This window comes from Sabethes cyaneus, chromosome 1 (assembly GCF_943734655.1).
Source record: "Sabethes cyaneus chromosome 1, idSabCyanKW18_F2, whole genome shotgun sequence".
Taxonomy (NCBI): Eukaryota; Metazoa; Arthropoda; class Insecta; order Diptera; family Culicidae; genus Sabethes; species Sabethes cyaneus.
The window spans coordinates 147,959,239-147,983,337 of NC_071353.1; the positions used below are offsets into that span (position 1 = coordinate 147,959,239).

Consider the following 24,099-nt stretch of genomic DNA (forward strand, 5'->3'; position numbering starts at 1 on the left):
GCACTGCGACAAGTTTTTGCGAGTGTGTATTTCTCTCGCTCGTCATTGCAATCCAAGCAGCTCAGGGCTCGCAGTCTTATCCGCGTGTGTAAGTGAGGACGTAAGGTGAACAAAAAAGAAAAAAATGCAAAATAAGCAGTGTTGGGCACCGGTAATTCACTAATTCGCTAACCGATACAATTTGCTCGATAATTGTGGAAATTTCGCTAATCACTAATCGCAAACTGCAAATTAACAGTCACTGTTTATATTTGAATATATCGCAACAACTTGCATTGTAATCTATCACTGTACAACTTATTACTAATTTGTATATATTACATGACTTTTCTTAATTTAACTAAGATCGAAACCTATTATTGTGCTTTACAGCTGTACCTGGATTAATCCAGATTATTTTCTCTAATGCCAATGTATATGACAAAACAAAACAGCCACATTGCAATTGTCAGTCTTTCTCTTTCTTACTCACAGCATTCGCATTGTCGCACTTTTTGTGCCAGTCGCACTTTTAGACTGCGGTGTCCAGTAAGGTGCAAAATGCGGGATATAATGAATAAAATGCTTTACAGTTTATTAATTTTAAAATAAACAGCGGCACTTCATTTGGTATTATGGACCAGCAACAATTCGGCTAGTCTGAGTATAAATTATAAAGTATAACTAGCGTTTCTCGATTGGTCGGTTAGCGAATTAGTGAATTAGCGGTGCCCAATACTGAAAATAAGTATCCATATATCCAAGTATGCCGCTAGCCCACACGGGCTGTTGGCTTCTCACAAGTTGTTGGGTTTGTGAGCGGGTTATGCAGAAAGACATTTCGAGGCTGTGCGCTCGCTAGTAAGTAGGTAGCAGGAAGTATGCACACAGCATCGGTGGTTGCTTATCGTACGCTTGCGTCAGTTGCGTAAGCGCTGGATGCTGCTTATACTCACTCGCATGGGCTTACTTTACTTCTTGCTCGATTTGCAACATTGCCGATTTCACCCGCCTAGTTTTAGGCGCCGTCTATTATACGCAATGCATGTAATATCCCTTAATTTAAAAAAACACATTGGCAGAAAACTGAAATTTAAATTCGATCTGTAGCAATCGGAAGCTCATATGTACGGCATAAAATCGAAAGATGGGGTGCGTATCCCAATCTTCCCTGCCTTCACCACAGAAGTGGAAGTAGAAATTCAAACACGTATATGCTACTTTCTACAGATACTAGCGAACCTGGGGTAGAGAGTCAGTTTACGCATACGAAAGCATGTGAAAGCTGCTATGCGATTAGCAGCGAGCGTTCTGCTTATATTGCTGTTATTCGCTTCTATGAGAAACCCTTCCCAAAGATAAATAAAAACAAAAAAAAACTCTGTTACCAGTTTTGATCGCCGAATCGTTCGGATTTCCACTTCTGTTCTGTACTTTTACATACTAGTGTCTACCATATCGCGTATTCGCAAACATACAAATAACAAATTATTCAAAGATTTAAGGGTCATTAAAAATCATTCACAAAATAAGCATTATTGAGATTTGTTTTACTTGTCAACTTTAGTTTGATTTTAAAAAGATTTTGCTTAAACTTATACAAAATGCGGTAATTTAACGGTGTAAACTCGCACGCCGATGCACGTCGCCGCCGATAATAGCGACGCCGCCGCCGCCGAATAAAAATGATTCCTACGCCGCCGCCGATAATCTGATCGGCGCACACCTCTAATTTGAAGTGAACAGTTAAAAATTAAAAGTAAAATGTAAAAGCACGTTTCAAAAGGTAAAAGATAAACAGTAAATTATTGGAGATAAATATTTTAAAACTTAGGCCATTGCAAATAATTTCAAAAGTTTTTGTCAACATCCCCCCCCCCCCCCCCGCTTGGAAATTGGCTTGAAAAATCGAGGGGCACAAAATAATTTGTAGGATTTGAGTTAATTTTTTTTCATAAAATCAATTGTCTGTGGGTTCTGCAGCCTGAAAAATTAAAAAAATGAGTGTACGAGCTGAGTTAATGCCTCTAGCACGAAACAGAAATGAAAATTCGAACAACGAAATTTCCGAAAATCGGCCGAAAAATTTTTCTTTCGTTTTTGTCTTTTTTCGTAGATTTTTGCATGGAAAATAATAACGTATATATTACAAGCAAGAATAGATTTGGTTTTCACGTTTAAACTTTAAGTAAAAATACCTCAAATCAATATTTCTTTTTACTCGATTAAAAAAATCTTTGTTTTTTTTGCACCACCCCCCCTCCCTTCAGTGGCCCAACACCGGAAGGACAAAAACTTTATAAAATATTTGTAATGGCCTTATAAAAAGCTGTAAGGATATTTTGGAGCTATGAAACCAAGCTTCGAAGATTATCTGAACCTTAGACGAGGTTTAAAATTAGCTTATTTTTATAAGTAAATCAAGATTAACGTATGTAGAACTTTATGAAAAATCGACTCACACCTCCACCGCCGCTTGCTTCGATCGGAGAATGCCGGGGACAAAAAGTAAATAAACAACCCTGATAGTACACATTTGCATTGGATTATTACCATTTGGAATAATCAACAAGGAAGGCTGATAATTAGCTTCCACGGGTAAGAAACCAATTTGATTGATGGATTTGATGGAGCGGAACTATACAAACCTTGCTTGCCTTGCCGGACAGGCAGGCAATTGCCGATCAATCCCCAAGAAATGCAGCATCAGTAGGCCAGACGGGGTGACGCGCCGGTGGCGGAGAATTATTTTATTTGCTCAGATTTGTTTGTTTACTTTCTCTCTCCGTCGGTCGGTCTCCGCCGATTGGCATTATGGCAAACACACACACACGTTTGTTGCTGTGATTGGTTGTTTGCTGCCTATCATCATCACGAGAAGGCATGTGCAATGAGTATTGACACCGTAAATAAATCAAATTTATTGAAGGGAAAATATTTGCACCCGCCATCGTGCCAGCAGTGCAACGCAGCGCAGCGATGACCTGCTGCTGCTGCTGATGACAGGCAAGAAGGCTCACTCAGCTCAGCTCAACAGGTTGGTTTATTGTTTTGGCAAACAAAATTTGCTAACCGAACCGAAATGGAAAACGACGTTACTTCGGTCGCTCGCTGCGTGTGTGGTAAAGTTTTGCTGTTGACAAAATAAAATATATCAACAACTTGTTTCTTTTTTCACTTAGTTGATGGGCCGGCCCGGTGATTATGTTTTGCTAGTGAATCAGAGCACCAATTACGATAAACGTCGTATGTTTCATAAACAGTAAAAGTGCTTAAGCTTGTGCTATTCAGCTTGTTGAACAATAAACATGTGAATATGTTTTTGTGAAAACAAAAACTTTTAATAAACATTTTTCTGTTAAATTTTTCCGCAGTAAACAAAGTATACCACAAAGTACCTAAATAAAATGAAATTGAAACAATAAAAAAAAGTCAACTGTTTTTCACGAAAAATCACAAAGCAGGCAAGGGAAAATTTTCCCATAGGCCATAATTACGCATAGCAGAGCACCACTGTGTGCGCCCCGTCAGGGGGAAGGACCTTACCGCGATTAATTTTATGGCAAAACACAAAGTAGTCCACTGTTTTTCTCCGCCCCGGTTGCTGCTGCTGCTGCTGGTGCTGTGGCGAAGGCAGGACGGTAAAACAGCAGCAGGCTGCTGCTGTGCCGTCGGTCGGGCAACACCAACGAAATCGCAGCAGGTTGTAAAACAAACACTCGGCTCCACTCGCTGGTTGACTGGCTAAACTTAGCACTAACACTCACTGCTAGTCGCACGAGAAGGGGGCGACGCTTTTTTCGCCCGCCCTTCGTTATTTAATTAACCACTTGAGAGGGGCATAAATTTGTCAAGAACCGTGTAAGTATCCGAGACGTGGCAAAGGTAATGCACACGACGAATGGACGGAAGGACGGACGGTTTGCCATTTTACGACTACTGAACTGGTGGTTGAACCGCTTCTGGACAGGTGGACAACACGGGGCCGACGACGTCGGGGCGGCAGACGAAGGTCGGTCTTATCACCCACCGTGAGGCTCGGTAGTCAAGCCAAGCCGTCATATAACGTCGCATTCACGGTTTGGGGAGAAAGTTTCTTCGTGTCTGATTTCGATAATTGTCGTTTATCACGCAAACAAATTTGCGGTTCTTGTTTGAACACTGACGTTTGTTGGAGTTTTAACAAATGTTAACAAGCGCGAAGTAGGTGCTGCCGCCTGCTTACGGTTTGGTATTCAGGATATTTAAACAAAAAAGCGCAATGCTTTGGAAACAATTACCCAAAGGAAATATTGCTAATATTGACATACTTTGATGTCAAATAAAAATTTGAACATGTGCATTTGAATGTTGACTGAATAGTCCAGAATGAAATTATTCCACAACGAATCAGTCTCGAAACCCACCAGTGAAACTGGATATGATGGATTAAACGGTTCCAGAAACAACCAGAACTGCTCCAACCACAAGAAGAACACCCAGCCGGTCGGGTTTAGCATGGTACAAATCTGCGTGGCTGCGAGTTTCCATATCTCCGTATCACAACCATTATGCAAACCGAAACGACTCGTCGTAGTAGCGAGCGATCCGATCTAAGTAGCCGTTTGTCGACATGAAAGGATTTTTTTTCTCCGACTGAATGTCGCACTATTGCTATTGCTGCTAGTCGTTGGCAGCCCAGTTAACGCTATGCAGATAGCTGTCCCGTTGCCGGAAGGGTGTGCAATGTGACGGCATCGCTTTTCACCCGCCCGTATCGGGCGAGGCTCATGGAGAAGAAGTGCTCAAACATATCTACCGATATGAGCAGCTACATGATGCACGGGATGTGACAGAGAATATTCGATTTTTTAAACTTTTAACTTTTAACTTTTAACTTTTAACTTTTACCTTTTTACTTTTTACTTTTTACTTTTTACTTTTTACTTTTTACTTTTTACTTTTTACTTTTTACTTTTTACTTTTTACTTTTTACTTTTTACTTTTTACTTTTTACTTTTTACTTTTTACTTTTTACTTGAACTATTGCAAGATACTTTTAAAGTTTTTGTCAGACTCCCTCCCTTTAAAAATCAGGAGGCAAAAAAATGTTTCTTCCTTCTCTTTTCTTGCCGCTTATTTCTGCCTTCCTTCTTCCTTCTTTCTTCTTCCTTCTTCCTTCCTTCTTCCTTCTTACTTCTTTCTTCTTCCTTCTTCCTTCCTTCTTCCTTCTTTCTGCCTTCTTTCTGCCTTCCTTCTTCCTTCCTTCTTCCTTCTTCCTTCTTCCTTCTTTCTTCTTCCTTCTTCCTTCTTCCTTCTTCCTTCTTCCTTCTTCCTTCTTCCTTCTTCCTTCTTCCTTCTTCCTTCTTCCTTCTTCCTTCTTCCTTCTTCCTTCTTCCTTCTTCCTTCTTCCTTCTTCCTTCTTCCTTCTTCCTTCTTCCTTCTTCCTTCTTCCTTCTTCCTTCTTCCTTCTTCCTTCTTCCTTCTTCCTTCTTCCTTCTTCCTTCTTCCTTCTTCCTGCTTCCTTCTTCCTTCTTCCTTCTTCCTTCTTCCTTCTTCCTTCTTCCTTCTTCCTTTTTCCTTTTTCCTTTTTCCTTCTGGAATATTTTTTTTTGTTTTGCCATTTTATCTGTCCTTTTTTTCTTTTTGCGTTTTCTTTTTTCATGCTCCATTTCCTTTCCCTCTTTTTGTATATTATTTTTCGTTATTTTTATTTTGCTTTCTTCCATTTTACTTTATTTTTCATTTATTCTACTTTTTCCCTTTGACTTTTGCTTTTAGAATTTTACATTAAGCTTTATGATTTACGCGTTTAGCATTTTACTTTTCCTTTTCATTTTCCATTTCCTTTACCTTTTCCTTTTCCTTTTCCTTTTCCTTTTCCTTTTCCTTTTCCTTTTCCCTTTCCTTTTCCTTTTCCTTTTCCTTTTTCTTTTCCTTTTCCTTTTCCTTTTCCTTTTCCTTTTCCTTTTCCTTTTCCTTTTCCTTTTTCTTTTTTTCGTTTTTTTGTCTTCCTCTATAACTTTTGTTTTTATTCTTTATATTTTGCTTTGTTCTTAGGCTATTACAAATATTTTATAAAGTTTTAGTCCTTCCGGTGTTGGGCAACTGAAGTGGGGGGGCGAAAATAACAGATTTTTTTAATTGATCAAAAAAATGCGTTTCAAGCATTTTCACTTAAAGTTTAAACATGAAAACCAAATCTATTGTTGCTTTTTCTCGATTTTCGGAAGCTCCCTTGTTCAAATTTCCTTTTCTGTTTGGTGTTAGAAGCGCTCCCTTCACTCCGTATACTCGTTTTTCGTTTGTCATTTGACTTATATCCCATACATTTTTTTTGTCTTGTCGTTTGTTATTTCTTATTTCTCATTTCTCATTTCTCATTTGTAATTTCTCATTTGTAATTTCTCATTTCTTATTTCTTATTTCTTATTTCGTATTTCGTATTTCGTATTTCGTATTTCGTATTTCGTATTTCGTATTTCTTATTTCTTATTTCTTATTTCTTATTTCTTATTTCTTATTTCTTATTTCTTATTTCTTATTTCTTATTTCTTATTTCTTATTTCTTATTTCTTATTTCTTATTTCTTATTTCTTATTTCTTATTTCTTATTTCTTATTTCTTATTTCTTATTTCTTATTTCTTATTTCTTATTTCTTATTTCTTATTTCTTATTTCTTATTTCTTATTTCTTATTTCTTATTTCTTATTTCTTATTTCTTATTTCTTATTTCTTATTTCTTATTTCTTATTTCTTATTTCTTATTTCTTATTTCTTATTTCTTATTTCTTATTTCTTATTTCTTATTTCTTATTTCTTATTTCTTATTTCTTATTTCTTATTTCTTATTTCTTATTTCTTATTTCTTATTTCTTATTTCTTATTTCTTATTTCTTATTTCTTATTTCTTATTTCTTATTTCTTATTTCTTATTTCTTATTTCTTATTTCTTGTTTCTTATTTCTTATTTCTTATTTTTTATTTCTTATTTCTTATTTCTTATTTCTTATTTCTTATTTCTTATTTCTTATTTCTTATTTCTTATTTCTTATTTCTTATTTCTTATTTCTTATTTCTTATTTCTTATTTCTTATTTCGTATTTCGTATTTCGTATTTCGTATTTCTTATTTCTTATTTCTTATTTCTTATTTCTTATTTCTTATTTCTTATTTCTTATTTCTTATTTCTTGTTTCTTATTTCGTATCAGCTATTTTCTGTTAAGCTTTTCACATTTCATAGTTTTTCTGTTTTCTTTGTTTTGTTTTCTGTTTTCGAATTTCAGTTTTCATTTATAAATTTTCATTTTTTCATGTTGTATTTTTCATTTTTCATTTTTCATTTTTCATTTTTCATTTTTCATTTTTCATTTTTCATTTTTCATTTTTCATTTTTCATTTTTCATTTTTCATTTTTCATTTTTCATTTTTCATTTTTCATTTTTCATTTTTCATTTTTCATTTTTCATTTTTCATTTTCCATTTTTTATTTTTTATTTTTCATTTTTCATTCCTCATTTTTCATTTTTCATTTTTCATTTTTCATTTTTCATTTTTCATTTTTCATTTTTCATTTTTCATTTTTCATTTTTCATTTTTCATTTTTCATTTTTCATTTTTCATTTTTCATTTTTCATTTTTCATTTTTCATTTTTCATTTTTCATTTTTCATTTTTCATTTTTCATTTTTCATTTTTCATTTTTCATTTTTCATTTTTCATTTTTCATTTTTCATTTTTCATTTCTCATTTTTCATTTCTCATTTTTCATTTTTCATTTCTCATTTTTCATTTTTCGTTTTTCATTTTTCGTTTTTCCACTTTTCATGTTTCATTTTTCGTTTTTCATTTATTTTTATTTTTGCTATCGATTGAGTTTTGACATTTGACATCTGACTTTTACTTTTTGACTTTTGACTTCTGACTTTTGTTTTTTGACTTTTGACTTTTGACTTTTGCCTTTTGACTTTTGACTTTTGACTTTTGACTTTTGACTTTTGATTTTTAACTTTTGACTTTTGTCTTTTGTCTTTTGTCTTTTGTCTTTTGTCTTTTGTCTTTTGTCTTTTGTCTTTTGTCTTTTGTCTTTTGTCTTTTGTCTTTTGTCTTTTGTCTTTTGTCTTTTGTCTTTTGTCTTTTGTCTTTTGTCTTTTGTCTTTTGTCTTTTGTCTTTTGTCTTTTGTCTTTTGTCTTTTGTCTTTTGTCTTTTGTCTTTTGTCTTTTGTCTTTTGTCTTTTGTCTTTTGTCTTTTGTCTTTTGTCTTTTGTCTTTTGTCTTTTGTCTTTTGTCTTTTGTCTTTTGTCTTTTGTCTTTTGTCTTTTGTCTTTTGTCTTTTGTCTTTTGTCTTTTGTCTTTTGTCTTTTGTCTTTTGTCTTTTGTCTTTTGTCTTTTGTCTTTTGTCTTTTGTCTTTTGTCTTTTGTCTTTTGTCTTTTGTCTTTTGTCTTTTGTCTTTTGTCTTTTGTCTTTTGTCTTTTGTCTTTTGTCTTTTGTCTTTTGTCTTTTGTCTTTTGTCTTTTGTCTTTTGTCTTTTGTCTTTTGTCTTTTGTCTTTTGTCTTTTGTCTTTTGTCTTTTGTCTTTTGTCTTTTGTCTTTTGTCTTTTGTCTTTTGTCTTTTGTCTTTTGTCTTTTGTCTTTTGTCTTTTGTCTTTTGTCTTTTGTCTTTTGTCTTTTGTCTTTTGTCTTTTGTCTTTTGTCTTTTGTCTTTTGTCTTTTGTCTTTTGTCTTTTGTCTTTTGTCTTTTGTCTTTTGTCTTTTGTCTTTTGTCTTTTGTCTTTTGTCTTTTGTCTTTTGTCTTTTGTCTTTTGTCTTTTGTCTTTTGTCTTTCGTCTTTCGTCTTTCGTCTTTCGTCTTTCGTCTTTCGTCTTTCGTCTTTCGTCTTTCATCTTTCGTCTTTCGTCTTTCGTCTTTCGTCTTTCGTCTTTCGTCTTTCGTCTTTCGTCTTTCGTCTTTCGTCTTTCGTCTTTCGTCTTTCGTCTTTCGTCTTTCGTCTTTTGTCTTTTGTCTTTTGTCTTTTGTCTTTTGTCTTTTGTCTTTTGTCTTTTGTCTTTTGTCTTTTGTCTTTTGCATCGTTAAACTTGCAACTTGAGATTTGGGAGTTGCGGCTTGGATCGGTAGACTTGAGACTTAGACCTTATATGTACCTTAGAACATGGCAACTGGAACTTTGGAAGTGCGAATTAAGGCTTGTGTAGCTTTTCCCTGGTAGAAAACGATCCAGGCAACGCTCACTTGTGGAAGAAGTCCGATTCTTCCGTCATTTGCTTGGGAACTTCAGGACGACTACTTCAGATCAACAGTACACGATCTTTTTACCGAAATAATAATGCAATTTAAACTATTCTATAAACTATATTTAACTATCTATATTTGAAGATAAAAAACTTAATAGTATTCACGAGCTTGAGAAAAATGCCTCTTATTCAGGTTATTCGAGAATGTGAAAAAAATTCCTTTCGCCTACTTAGACCACCAAACAACTTCCGTTGCCAAGGAAACCTGCTGTTCCGGTGCCGGCATGGGGACGTTTACATTTTACGAACTAGTTGAGACATGGAAATTTGGATTTGAGACTTGACTTGAAAATTGAGACTTGAAACGTGCAAATTGCAATCTAGGACTTGGTAATTAAGAGTCAGCGTCATTGGATTTTTTGCTTCTTTGATTTTTGACTTTAAATTTTATTATTTGACTGTTTACTGTTTTTCTTGATGATGATTTTCTTGGATATTGTTAATTAAAATTATGTTTACCCTGCACAAACCCTAAAAAATAACAATTATTTTAATCACTGAATTTTTTAGCCGTTCCAGCTCCAGTTCCCTGCCTATTGTCAACCTTCCTTCGCATTGGCTTTGGCTTTGATTGATGTTTGCCTGCATCAACAACACAGACGACGATGAGGGGCGACATTTCGATTGTCCCAAACAAAAATAGAAACTCTTGTTCTTAGAGAATGCAATTTCGAGTGACTGCGTAAAAATTTCAATTAATTTATCCAATTAAAAACTCTGATTGCGTCGCCGCCGCTCCCTTTTTCCGGGTTGTGTACCGGCAACGACGACGACAAGGACAATAACGACAATCATCATCGATGGGTTTGGGCTTGGGTTTTGTCGCGTGTGCCAAAAAACTTCACAGTGCCTTAGTAGAGGAAACCCCTATGATGTGATGGCAAAACAGCGCTAAACATAATACGTAATAGGAAATCCTAAATTTAAATTGAAGGATTTTAATTTGAAGCGGGAATTTTTGTGCTCATCAAGAAATTAAGCAACTCAAAGGGTGCTATCCCTTCTTCCCTTTTCTCCGTCTCCCTGTTTCACATCTTGTTAACTTTAATTGCATCTCCGCCATCAACAAAAACGTAACGCACTTATGATAGGAAAAAGGGTATTTTCACCGATACACCACACACGCGTGTTCTTTCCATTACAGTTTCGGTAGAAAGCGACCAAAAGAAGAGAAGGAAATTGATTTCTATTTTTCTTTCTTCCCTCAATCCCTAATTGCCATCAAGTTGTTTTAGGACCTCCCCTGAAACAAACGCTCAATCGGCGTTGGCAGCACTGATTGCAAGACGGACTCAAGAAGACGTTCCATTAGACATTTCTTGTCACCACTTTGACAGTTACTACTTCGATTGATTGCACTGACTCTCGGTTTGGGGTGGAAAATTAAAGTGTGCCATGACGCGACAGGCACACAGTAGGCCATCTGGCAATTGGAAACCTAACCTTTATTGTCGGTAGGGCAGTAGAGAGTGCACTCCCGGACCCGAAGCTAATTGCGTTTGAACTTTGCGTGAGGCATCGCACAGGGAGTCACCCCTTCTCAGCTCCTGTCATAAATGCGGTAACGAGTGCTATTCTTATTAAGGAAATCGAATTAAAATTAAACCGTAAATTTGCTGGTTTTCCCGATCGTTTGTTCCGCCGTGAAAAGCATGTATCCGGAGTGCGTCTTAAAACAAAGACGTAGAAAAATCTTCCACATAAATCACTTTTCCAACCTCATCTGACTCTTAATCACACATAAAAGAAACAAACAGCAAACCAGCGGGAGGAAAAAACTGTTTCCCAGCAGAAGAAAAATCACCAAATGGACTCTACCGGCCGGATAGCCGGCCGTCCGATATTTCTTCCTTCCGGTCCGTTACGAAATCTCACTCCCTGACCAGCTGGAGTAGGGCAGGACTCCGTTTACCGCTCACCCCCTAGCTCTAGAAGCGCCGGCTTTCGTAGATTAAGAAGCAACAGACGTCGTCTATATCATCTCGGTAACCAAAAAAAAAGCCAGCAGAAAAACGAGGAAATTCTTGTGAGAACCGGTCGGCTTCCGCGGCCCCTCATGGATGAACCGAAAAAGAACGAACCAACGAAGAAAAAAAATCCTCCTCCAGAGCAGTAATTTATAAAGAGATTATGGTAATTTTTGTTTCACCCCCCATCAAAGCAGCTGCGGAGCAGCATGCGATTCACTGCCGGACGAAGTCGAACCGGAGGAACTGGAGGAAATTATCCGGACAATACCGCGGCGCGGTCGTGCGGCATCTTGCGTGCAAATTGGATTTTACTCTCACCACGGAGGTGGTGGATAATTAGCCGTCATAATTTGTTTGTTTTGTCGAACAAAGTATGCTTTGATTTGTTGAATTATCACCACGCAACGCACACGAAAATTCAGTGAATTGTTTTGACAGTTTCTTCTGTTCCAGCGAAGACTTTCAACTCCTTTGAATTTACAACAATTTTGATGGTAAATTTAGTTAGAAATTAATTCTTTTTTGTTATTCTCATTTCACACTTTCGTTGCAGCAAAAGCCGCGGAGCGGCACGGCTCTTCCTCAACTCAAGGAGAGAAGAAAACACTTCAAACCCAAGCAGACGACTGTGACGAGAATGTCCGGTCAAAGAGGAACTTCCGAAGGCGGAAAGTAAACAAACCAATCGTCAATTCGTCGTTAACATTTTGAGCGTTGGCTTGAGGCGAGCGTCGTCAATCAATTGGGCTTCTAATTTATTTACCATCCTTTTACCAGGATTTACGACCAACAACGTATGGCGGCGATGCCATGCGATGGATTCGATTATGGCTTTCCGCCTTACTTCCTACAGTTTTTGTGGCTTTCGTTTCGAGGACGTGTGTTTACTTTTTCACGATTATTTCTCAGTTCTGAACTTGGATTGGACTCATAATTGAAAGTAAACAAGCCACTTACCACACGTTGTTATGCTCTCTCCGGTAATGGTGGAGATGGGTTTTTTCGGTAATGGCTAAAGAGCCATCCTGTGCGGATAGCTAATGGATTTGTTAGTTGAAATTGGTGTTTTCTTAGCCTAATGAATCGGGATTTCTTGATTGTCTACTTGAGAGGTGCAATGCTTTTGTTCAACTTATCGTGTTACTTACGAGGGTTATGGCTAACATGATGTTTAATGATACGTAGAAATAGCTTCCTAATGTTAAAGAAAGCCTAACAAACTATTTTATACTGCAAAACGTATTTTAAAATTCTGGTTATGTTCTGATGGATTTTCTTGTTGTTTTTCTGATCCAGGTTTGTTGCTGAGAAGGTGAATCGAAACAAGCATCAACCTCGTTTACACTGCGACTAGGTTTGGCGTCAACGGAGCATCGTAAGTTATAATAAATATAGGAAGATCCTAACTAAGCTAATGAAACACCGTTCCAAGATCCCAAGATCTAGAAAGTTTTTTCAGATATGAAAAATGCAATACTAAATAAATAAATAGCAAACTAAATATTGACCAAGACAAATAATGAAAGTGCGACACGAAAAAATGACAAGTTTTAAGTGATAATAACTCGGTCATTCTCCAACCAATTCGAATGACTTTTATTTCAGCCGATTAGAAATCTTTCTACGAGTTGAACGATATAGTGCAAGCAACTCATTTTCAAATATTTACTATTGATAAATGCATAAACGTCAAGCATTGTCATAATTGACGAATCAACCAATCACCTGCCAAACCAGACAACTTTTTGCTTCCCAGGTCCATTTCTGAAAGACCGACAAAATTTCCCCGTTACAACAAATTGACCCAACGAATTTGACGTCCTAAACGAAAAATGTGTTTGTGAAATGTGCAACCACGCCTGAACGTAAAGTTTTGGAACGAAATTCCACCAGAAACCAAGCAAAACTGACGTCTCGCACGAAAATATTGGCGGAATAATTTACCCTTTCGTGCATATTGCTGGCACTAACTAATCTCAATAGCTAAACGGGAATTAGCAGCCAAAATGACGCACAATTGTGTGTGACCCATGATTGCGACTGACTGTATTTTGTGGTCCGACGTTTCATTTTCAACAATTTTCTCCGGAACTCTAGAACTGATTTCAACGAGCTTGGTGTCAAAAAAAAAACGTCTTGCTATCATTAGAATGTCTACAAATTGAAAACAAATAAGCAGATTAAAGGTTACCCGATCAAATGAAACTAACAAATTTATAACAGAATAAGTTCTGAATATCAAACGTTTTATAACAAAATTTCCTTTGCGTTTTGTTATAAACTTGGTCTCGTTGATAGTTAAAATAACAAAAATTGTAACAAAATTCGCTCTAGGCATATCACAAATATATCTAATTATGATACAATTTGAAGTAGTTTATATCAAGCTGTGTTACAAAAACTAAAATTCTGCCCTGCTTTATAACCAAAATGTAACAAAGCATGTTATAAGTAACAGAACGAAATAGAATCTTTGCAAAACATTTTGCATATCGCAAGTTTTTCTATCACATTTGAAACAAACTTTGATAGACAGATCAACTGGAGCTACAATTCTGTAATATTTTTGTTAGAATCATCTGATCGGGTATACTTAAAAAAGATGAAGGGTTTATGTCTTAGGACACAAAAGTAGGCTTAGCGTAGGCCTATAAGACAGTCCCTCCCCTTAATATTGGTACTACGCAGGGCTTCGACCGATCCTTTTTTCTACCGCAGTCACACCAACGCGCATTCAAGTTCACACCGTCCGTTTAGAGGTGGAATACGAACGCTATGCATAACACAACTGGCAGTTTACTTATTCAAACGCCGATTGCACGCAGCAGAACGAACGCGTTCTAAAACTTTTTGACATTTTCGTTTCGATCAAGTTGCCTTTACCGTTTCGAGCAGCGAATGACTGCAAAACAGTCAAATGACTGGCAATCACCACGCTAACGAAAAGCAACCGCACAATCGTATGATTGAATACTACAAAAAACAACCACTACATGTGCATGGAAGAAGTCGGTCGGACTCCGTCCAATACAAACGAATATTTTGCTTGCGTCGGACCGACGTCCGGGTGACAAACTATTACTGTGAGCAGCCGATTTGGAGACAAAAAGAGAAACGAAAAAATACGTCACCGTATGCTTCCAGTCAGTTTGCAGTTTATATTTTCAAAGCGCAAAGCAAAACCGGGAGATCGACTGTTTGCTGAGATGCCGCATGAATTGTAAGACGGCAGCAGTGCAAGCGGCAGATTGACTGGATTCAAAAAACAGTCAAATGATCGTTCAAAACGCGGAGTTTGAATGCGGAAAGTTCGCATTCACGACAGTCACATTCAACTTGCGATCCCTTTTCAAGCCCTGGTACTACGGACCTTTCCATAGATTTCGTAAAAAGATATCAAATTTGAAAATTATTAGTGCTATATACGTTGTATGAAATATTTATCAAAGTAGTTACATTGTATACGTCTGATCTTTGATGTATTTCAGAGCGATTTGCATTGAAACAGCAAACATGCGCCTTCATACAGAATCATATTACAACCGAACAAATGAGAAATTCCGTCCCAAAATCGAGGTTCCTTTTGACGTAGGACTACATCTTTCAGGAAGATATTTCCAACAAATTTTGTTATAATCTGCACAATTTGTTATTTGTCTATTGTCAAAAATAGTACAACTACTTATCGGGAACATTTACAAATAGCAACAGAAAAAGATTTTCACACATTTTTTCATTTTCAAAAACCGCACCCTTTCAGTCGGAATTGAACTCACGACATACCGCACACGATGCCACCGTATCAGAACTACTCTTGAATGAAGGTAGTTTAAATGCTCATACGATTTGACCGATAGCTTATTTTGGGTTGTCAGTTTTTGCTGTTAGAGCTGGCTATAAATAGATCACTTTTGGTACGAGCCCGTGATCAAGAAGAAGAAATTGAATCTGTTATTTTATAGAAAAGGTATGGCACGTGCCCCAGTGTGTGTCCCGGGCACGCCAGTGATGATATGTAATATTTTTAGTAGTGTCCAAAGCCATATTGCTCCTATATAACTCAATGAGTTATCCTATCAGAATCTGTTACAAACTTAAAACTTCTGTTTTCCCTTCCGAACAGTTTATTTCCGATTTGTAACACAATGTGTTATAAATATCAGAATGTGTTATAAATTTGCTGTTATCTTGTTATGCCCTCTTAAAATATTTTGAAAATTACCCACACCTCCTATATGGACGATTTGAAGCTTTTTGCGGAAACGAAGGATTAACTGCATCAATTGTTGCAGGTGGTTTCGACGTTCAGCAACGATATCCGGATGAAGTTGGGCATCGACAAATATCGACCCGTCAATATTCACCGGGAAAAGTTATGGACGCCGAAAGTTTCCGCGTCAGCCCTAGAGAAGAGATTCGGAGTATGGTTGAAAGTGAATCGTACAAATACCTGGGATTCCTGCAACTAAAAGGTATTCACCACACGATGATCAAGAAAGAACTGCAGGAAAATTTTTTGCATCGTATCAACCGTATAATGAAGGCTTTTCTCTCGGCCGGCAACAAGATCAAGGCCATAAACACGTTTGCCGTGCCGCTGTTGACATACAGCTTCGGAGTGGTCAAATGGACCAAAACGGATTTGGAAGCGATCGAACGAGCATTAAGAGTATCGCTGACAAAACACCGTTCGCACCACCCAAAATCGGCCAGCGAAAGAATCACCTTACCACGTATTGAAGGAGGAATAGGTGTGATTGATATCCAGGCACTTTGTGCCTCACGGATCCAACAGTTGCGGAGATATTTCGTAGAAAGCCAGAATCATCATGAAATCTACCGCACTATTTGCGAGGCAGACCACGGGTTTAGCGCCCTGCACCTGGCGCAGCATGACTATCAGCTGAACTGCGTTCTTAAAAGCGACGAGGAAAAGATCGCAACGTGGAAGCAGAAAGAGCTGCATGGGACGCACCCCCATCAGTTAGAACAATCACACATAGACAAAGCAGCATCAAATACGTGGTTGGTGCGAGGTGATCTCTTTTCGAAGACGGAAGGATTCATGGTAGCCATCCAAGACCGGGTTATTGCAACGAAGAACTACCGCAGGTACTTATTGCACGAAAACATAGAGGATCGTTGCCGTAAGTGCAATGTAGTAGGGGAGTCGATTGAGCATGTTATTGCAGGCTACCAAGCGTTAGCAGAAACAGCCAACCTCAATCGCCACAATACTGTTGCCAAGATTGTGCACCAAAAACTTGCTTTGAAGCACAACTTGGTAAACTGCTACGTACCCTACTACCAGGGATGGTTCGATCACTTTGACTGAATTTTGATTCATTTGAGAGTACCGCCTCAGCCGAGCAAAATTTGACAAAGTGATATATCGGACATTTATAAAACTAGTTATTATCTACAATTTTGTTGAACAAAGTTTTGCTGTATCTTTTGTAGTTACAGCGCTGCAGTGCTAGTAACTCTTTAGTGACTAAATGAACGTTCATTTGGTTACTAAAGAGGTACTAGCATTGTAGAACCGTAACTACAAGAGATACAGCATAACTTTCTTCAGCAAAATTGTAGATAATAACTAGTTCTTCAAACATCCAATATATCATTTTAACAAATATTGCTCGGCTGAGACAGTACTGTCAAATGAATCCAAATTGAGTCAAAGTGATCGAACCATCCTTGCCTACTACAAATACCTGCCCCACCCAGTCCTGGAAAATGACTGTGTAAAACTGTACTGGGAGCGGGAGATCATCACGGATGTCCTCATACGTGCCAATCGCCCTGACATTGTGGTCTACAACAAAAGGATGAAGCGGGTCACCCTCATCGATATTGCTGTACCGCTAGACCACAATGTGCAATCAACTTTCTCGACCAAAATCACGAAATACCATGATTTGACCGAGGAGTTACGGCAAATGTGGCACCTTGAGAAAATACGAATAGTTCCAGTAGTAATCTCTGCTACTGGACTAGCTCCCTGTACTCTACTGCGCTCCTTAAAAGAGTTGGAGCTGCTCACCGAACTACAAGTAATCCAGAAAGCGGTAGTTCTTGGTACCTGCAACATTGTACGGAGGTTCCTGAACCACCATAACTGATCCAACCGAAGCAAACATTCAAACACCAAAAAAAATTAATAACTGATTAGTGAGACCTCAGAGCCTAACCTTTTTGGCAAAACGGATAGCTCGGGGTAGGTGAAAGTTTCCAGCGTTACTGCTGAGAATGGAAAAATTCTGATAATAATAATAACTGGCTATCCACATGTTAGTTGAAATACAAAATATACTTTTAATCACTCTAGCACAATGAATGGGGCTATCTACTATTTTCGCGGAAATTGGCGAATGTGAATCAGAGTTGTAGGTAAATCAGTTTGATCGATTGGTGAAAAAATATTGAAACTCGAGCTGAAATCGCTGAGCTATTAACTCTCAAAACATGACCACTTTTCGGGTATAGATTTTTCAGAACGACACTCTGACGTGCGTTGAAAAAATAATTTAATTTCATAAAATGAGGCTTATAGGGTCAGACTGAAAGCTCAGTCTACAATATTCTAATAACAAGAAGCGAGAAGACGTTGTCGGGCATGGTTTTCCACAGCTCTTTACAGTCGATGGTATCATACGCAGCTTTGAAATCAATTAAATAATTTTGCGTGGAAACTCTCTATTCATTGCCTTTTTGCAGGATTTACCGTAGCGTAAATATTTGATCCGTCACTGAGCATCCTTCAATGAATCCCGGAGATTGGTATGCGGTATTGAGAATGGTGATTGCACGATAGTTCTCACAGTACGGCTTGCCTTTTTGGTTAATTGGGCAGACAACTCCATCCCTCTACGCCTCCGATAGCTGTTCTGTAACCATAATTCTTACAATCAGCTGGTGCAAACAAGAGGCCAGCTCACCGCTTGATGGCCTCCGTAACACGCTTGTCGCACCGTCCGTATTGCCATTCTTATCCTCACACATTTCGGTTTTTAGCCGAAGGTTTCTAGTTGAACTTTCGCGAAAACTTTCCTGAAAACGATACAGCTGTCCCAAGTCCGCATACTTCTGCTCTTCCGGCTAGTGCTTTTGCTCCTGCAAGATTTGAGTTCCTTGCATCTCTTTTGTCTGTTCCTTTCCACGTTCTGACGAGTACCACTTTGTCGCATCTTTGTCGCCAACGTAGCGTTTCCCTCATCCACCGAAACATTGTCAGGATCTGGGAGGAAGAACAAATGCCAAAGGGGTGGTTGGATGGCCCCATTTGCCCTATTTTCAAAGCAGGACATTGACTCGAGTGTAGAAACTATTGATGCAATGCATTGTTCAATTCTGCCTATAGGGTGCTAGGGTCAGCAGAGTCTTTCGTCGGTGAGTAACAAGCTCTACGACGGATCAGATGTTTCCCTTGTGTCAGTTACTAGGCAAGTTCCTCATGTTTGTGGACTTTAAGGTGGTGTACGATTCAGTCAAACGAAATGAGCGGTGACAGATAGTGGTAGAACATGGTTTGCCGACGAAACTAATTAGGGTGATTTGTACGACGCTGGTTGCGTCAAAATCATACATCAGAATAGCGGGTGATAGCTCAGCCGCTTTTGTGATGTTGGATGGATTGAAGCAAGGGGATGCACTCTCGAATCTGCTATTTAACATTATCTTGGAAGACGCAATACGAAGAGCAAATGTGGATATTACCCCGAAATCTCACATGCTTCCTGGTTTTGTGGATAACGTCAATATCATCTGAATCAATCATAGAGCAGTGGAAGAGGCCTTTAGGTCTTTTAAACGGGAAGCAGCCAGATTAGGACTTACCATTAACATGGTACATGGTTGCTGGCAGGGAATGTGGGAGTCCATAGATGGGGAACGAAATGTAGTAGTAAAGGAATTCATATAGGGTATGTTGCTGCATCGTCGTAATTGCATATTCCCGTCCTATCCAACACAAATTATTAAAAATATCAGCATTTTTATGACACACAATGCAAAACTAGTTATTCCCTAATATTTTAGTTTGTTGTCTATCACATTTGATCAATCAAAGTGAGCTGAGATCTATTTAAATGCTTTCTATCATTAGGAAAGTCCTATCAGCCAAATTTCCTACGTTTCTTCGTGCGACGAAGAAGAAAATGTTGACTGATCGTTTTAATTTCCGTCATTCATAAATGAAAATAACTCACGCAAGGCATTGTCGTTATTCTACAGCCAGGAAAACTTGCTCGACCTGCAGAAATTTTGCAGAATAACATTTGTCATGCCGTCCTACACAAATACATGCGCGTTAGCTTCGTAAACATTGTTGTGATTTTTGGTTCGGACGATGAAAAATTTTGATGGACGAATTTTAAAATGCTACGACGAAGTTTAGAAATAAAGTCAGTTGCGTAATTTCAATAATGTGCTTTAATAATCGCTTTTCAGTGATTTCAAAGTTCACGGATCGGAAGGCAAGTGTGTTTTAGTCAAATCAGCACAAGAACTTTTGGAGTATTCATTAAATCCATCCAACAAATGATGAAAATTAGAATGGCCTTACTTACTACGACGGGAATTAGAAATAAACCCGGGAATTAGAAATAAATATCGCTCACTGAGCGGACAGGAGGAAACAGCAATGGACCCGGAACTGATCCTTGGGGAACACCAAATTCTTCATTACCATTCGATCATTTATTGTTTCTTATTCAATTGTCAAAAACACGACACATATTTTTCATTGGTCATACAGCCCATAGTTCGTCCTGGGCCTATATCGAGAAACGTCTGCGGATGTTTACGTGCGAAAGACCGAAAAGTTCAGGGCAGTCAATGAATGTAGGACGTTAGTAGGTCGCTGCTGAAACATGCCTTGCCATGCCAGTGTTCTCACGTTATAAAGATGTACCATCGAGCACGTCATAGTCGTAAAGCGTTAGTAATTGCGTCCAAAAGAAATAACACAGCATTTGGAAGCTTTCAAAACCATGCGATTTGTCTCACACTAAGCAACAAAAACCATTAATTATTGTTGAAGAGAGAGAGAGCACCACTTGGTTTTCTGATGAAGTAATACAGGTTCAGATCGCAGGCGTAGGATTTTTTGCACCAATCCAGTATCAAGTTTGCATCATTCAAGTATAACGAAAAAAAGAAACGGACCAAGATGATTGCCTTGTGGCACTCCGGACCTAACTGGGAACGAAGACGACACATAATTTTCTATTTTAACGGGACAAATTCAGCCAGGAGTGGAGGCTGCCATAAATTTCCAATCTCTCGAATTTAGCCAGTGCAATTTCGTGATCCACTTTTGATCCAAATGCAGCCGGTAGATCAGTATAAACAAACAGAAGAAGTGAATGCCACAAGGTTGGTGGTAGTTGGACGCTTTGGGACGAAACCATGTTGACCTAGCGAGATGTATGGCGAGCATTTCTGCGTCAAAGCTTCAAGTACAATCAGCTCAAAGAACTTCGAAGAGGCACACAAAGCGGTAATCCCTCGATAGTTGGATACGGAACGCTTGCATCCCTTTTTGTGAACCGGAAAAACGTAAGTATTTTTTCAGCCGCTACGAAAAACACCAATGCAGTGGTCAATGAGCAGTCGAATATTCATGCAAGTGATGCATTCAAGCAGTTCTTCAGCATAAGGGCTGAAATTCCATCGGAGCCGGCACTCGAAGAACACGTCAAACGTTTTGCTGCTGCTATAATAATATCACTGGTGATTGAGTAATGAGGATCAACGGCAGATAAGGACGGCACATTCGCAGCTGTTTCTATAATAACTTGCGGGCTGGCTGGAGCTGGTCTCGAAAGAGGAATGCTATTTGATCTGTTATCGACGCCTTTACGTTTCCGTGAAACATGATTGTAGGAAGACTAGTCTCTTTTCATTGATTGTTAACCTAACGCCAGAATGTTAGTTTAAATCATACTTCAAATCAATCTATCATAATAAATGGTGCTTTCAGCTACTTAACGGTGATGTTTAACAATAAATGTCTTTAATAAATAAACGAACAAATATCAAGTTTGCTAAATTCAAGCAATTGAGTAATCGAGAAAAGCATTTGCTCAAATTGGTATGATAAAAGGGTTTGCTCTGATAGTTGTTTTCACCGTAGAGTTTATTTTTCGAACATTGGATTCCGATTGCGAACATTGGAACAAGATTTGACGAATCGCCGTCTTCAAGAGCATGTTAAACACAATCATTTCTCTTCAGAAACTTTCTGTAGAGATGTCTAAAACATCATCTAACACTTCGGACAATCATTTGTTAATTACAAATGGGTCTGTATATTTTTCGCTTAGAGAGTATTCAAATGTCAACACTGCTTTTGCAAGTTTGTTTTGAGTTTTCATTCGTTTACGAGTCGTGATAATCATGGACGCAAAAAGGGAACTTGTGATAAGTCTAAAATCCGATCAGTTTGAACGTAAAATGGCCAAGGAACTGGGATCTTCGATTGATTCCATACTAAAAACAACGGCTGCATGGTTTGACTGAAAAACAGAAGATTACAAGAGTCGACAGATTGTGAAATTCTTGTTTCGGACGAAAAATGTTCCCGCTATAGGATCACCAATATCAGCAAAATGCAGGACATCTTTCTGATATTTTTCGGGACAAACTGACCGTTCAAAGGTACCATAATGTTTCCAGGTTGAGGGTGATGATTCCAACAAAAATATTACAGAATTGTAGCCCCAGTTGATAGTTCTATCAGAGTTTGTTATAAATGTAATAGAAAAACTGGCGACACACAAAATGTTCTACAAAGATTCTATTTTTTAAGATTCTGATTTTTGTAACTCATCTTGATATAAACTAGATAAAATTATATCATAATTTGTTGTATTTTTGATATGTCTAGAGCAGATTTTGTTATAATTTTTGTTATTTTAACCAAGACCAAGTTTTTGACAAAACACTAAGATGATTTTGTTATAAAATACTTGTTATTTAGAGCTCATCCTGTTATAAATTAGATATTTTCATTTGATTGGGATGCTAGGCAAACTAGGGAGCACCAAATGATTGACTGTGGATACTTTCAAGCAACGTTTCGAGAAGATTTGGGATGTAATGCCTCAGCAAGATGCCAGCAGTAACGCTTTTCCACAACGATTTCAACTGGTAATTAAAGCAAAGGAAGAAAGATTTGAATTGGACTAATTTAAAGCAAATATTATAGACATACTTTATGAGAAATACACTCAAAATTAACATTTATGCAAACGTCTTATTTTTGCGACCATTGGCTTTACTGATAGTTATTAATATTCACCCTGTATTCTTGTAAAGTGCAGTCAAGTAAAATCTAATACAATTTACGGAGTTTTGCGTAAAATTTAATTGACTAATGAATGTTTCTATTTTCCCCTTAATTCCTCATTATCCCCAGGTCAAAATTTACTTGATATTTTAAATTTAATCTATCCTCAGCGTAGATAAGTTACAGATAAGCGTGAGAGACTCTAAATAGAAATACAGTACAATCACTGACAGGCATGCAAATCACCATAGCAACACCAAACCATATTGTATTGTAAACCGCAAGGTATAGCTTACTACTCATCAAAGTAGTTAGTATGCTGTCTGTCAATAGGTAGTATGAATTTGAAGTTTTGCTGCTCTGCTGCTCAGATTACCATTAAACCGCAAAGGTGTTTGGCAACCATATCAAAATACGAAGCCAACTTCGATTAGATTTCCGTAGACATTGTATGTTTTTTTGCGACGCATGGTTTTTGACAGTTTCTAAAGAAGAAACTTACTATTCTAAAACACTTCGATATACAACCAGGCAGTTGGATGTATATTTAGAAATCGTTCTGAAGGCAATCATGTCCTTCGGCAAAAGAAAACGAAAACAATTTCGCACAGCACTTTAGTCTCGATCGAACCCTGCCCCTCGAAGCCAGAAATAACCCGCAACAATCCCGCAACAAATTCGAAAACCGAAACACTTACGGATAACTGACCGGCGTTGGCAACTATTTTGCCAAAGTGCTGATAGTACCGCTGCTGCTGATGGTAACCGATGAAGGGAAGCTGCTGCTGCTGATGTTGTTGGTAGTGATGATGATGATGGCTGCTGCTGCTAGTAGCGTCAAAGGCCGGTCGGCCGAAGCCGAAGCTGCGAAATTCCTTCCGCGTGGTGGTGCCGACGCGACGACCGTGGGATCCACCGACAAATGTGCAAATGCAACGAATGCGTGTGTAATCGAAGCTGGGCCCAGCCGGATGATCGAATTACCCACGCCGGAGGCGTCCGGTGGGGGGGAGGACCAAGAAACCGCACACAGAATTGCACAGCAGCAGCAGGAGCAGCAGAAGCAGTGGTTGACTTCAAGCTTCTCAAATTTCCTTCCCGTCGTCGTCGTCGACGTTGTCAACCGTTATGGCAGTAAGTAAAGGTTTCTGCATGTGCAATGTGTGCAAATGGCGATGCAACTCTGTTTTTTTCCTCGCGCACTCACTGAGTCGGTTTCTAATTAAAATAACTCGCGAAAGTGAATTCGGTTTTTTTTTTGTTCGCGCTTCTCAACTTACACACCACTCTAAACACTAATAAATTTTAGCACTTGTTATTCGCTTTTTTTCTGCTAACTTGACTGGAGGCTTGCTTGACACTTGGCGCATTCTATCGTTTCCCGGTTTTGTGCCACTTCTGTTTCACTTCCCGTCCCTCTCGTCGGAGTCACAGTCGGGTGTTTTATCTCCCGTTTACTTAAACATTTGAATAATTATAACATGTTTCTGTTCCGGTGGGATTCCTCCTGCCAGCGGGTGAGGAATCTGTGCTGCTTTTGCCGTTCAACGCGCGATGTCATTCATGAAAACTAAATCTTCACTCCGTCG

At 38.1% G+C, this 24,099-nt stretch overlaps 1 protein-coding gene across 1 annotated transcript in view; it reads right to left on the reverse strand.

The window, feature by feature from the left end:
- The window catches only part of LOC128746421 (LIM/homeobox protein Lhx2), a 47,410-nt gene extending 24,004 nt beyond the window's left edge, over positions 1–23,406 (reverse strand). The window contains exon 1 of the mRNA XM_053843469.1: positions 23,209–23,406. The gene's annotated coding sequence lies outside the window, so the exon portion shown is untranslated. The remainder of the gene's footprint in view (positions 1–23,208) is intronic.
- Between the last annotated feature and the right edge of the window lie 693 nt (positions 23,407–24,099).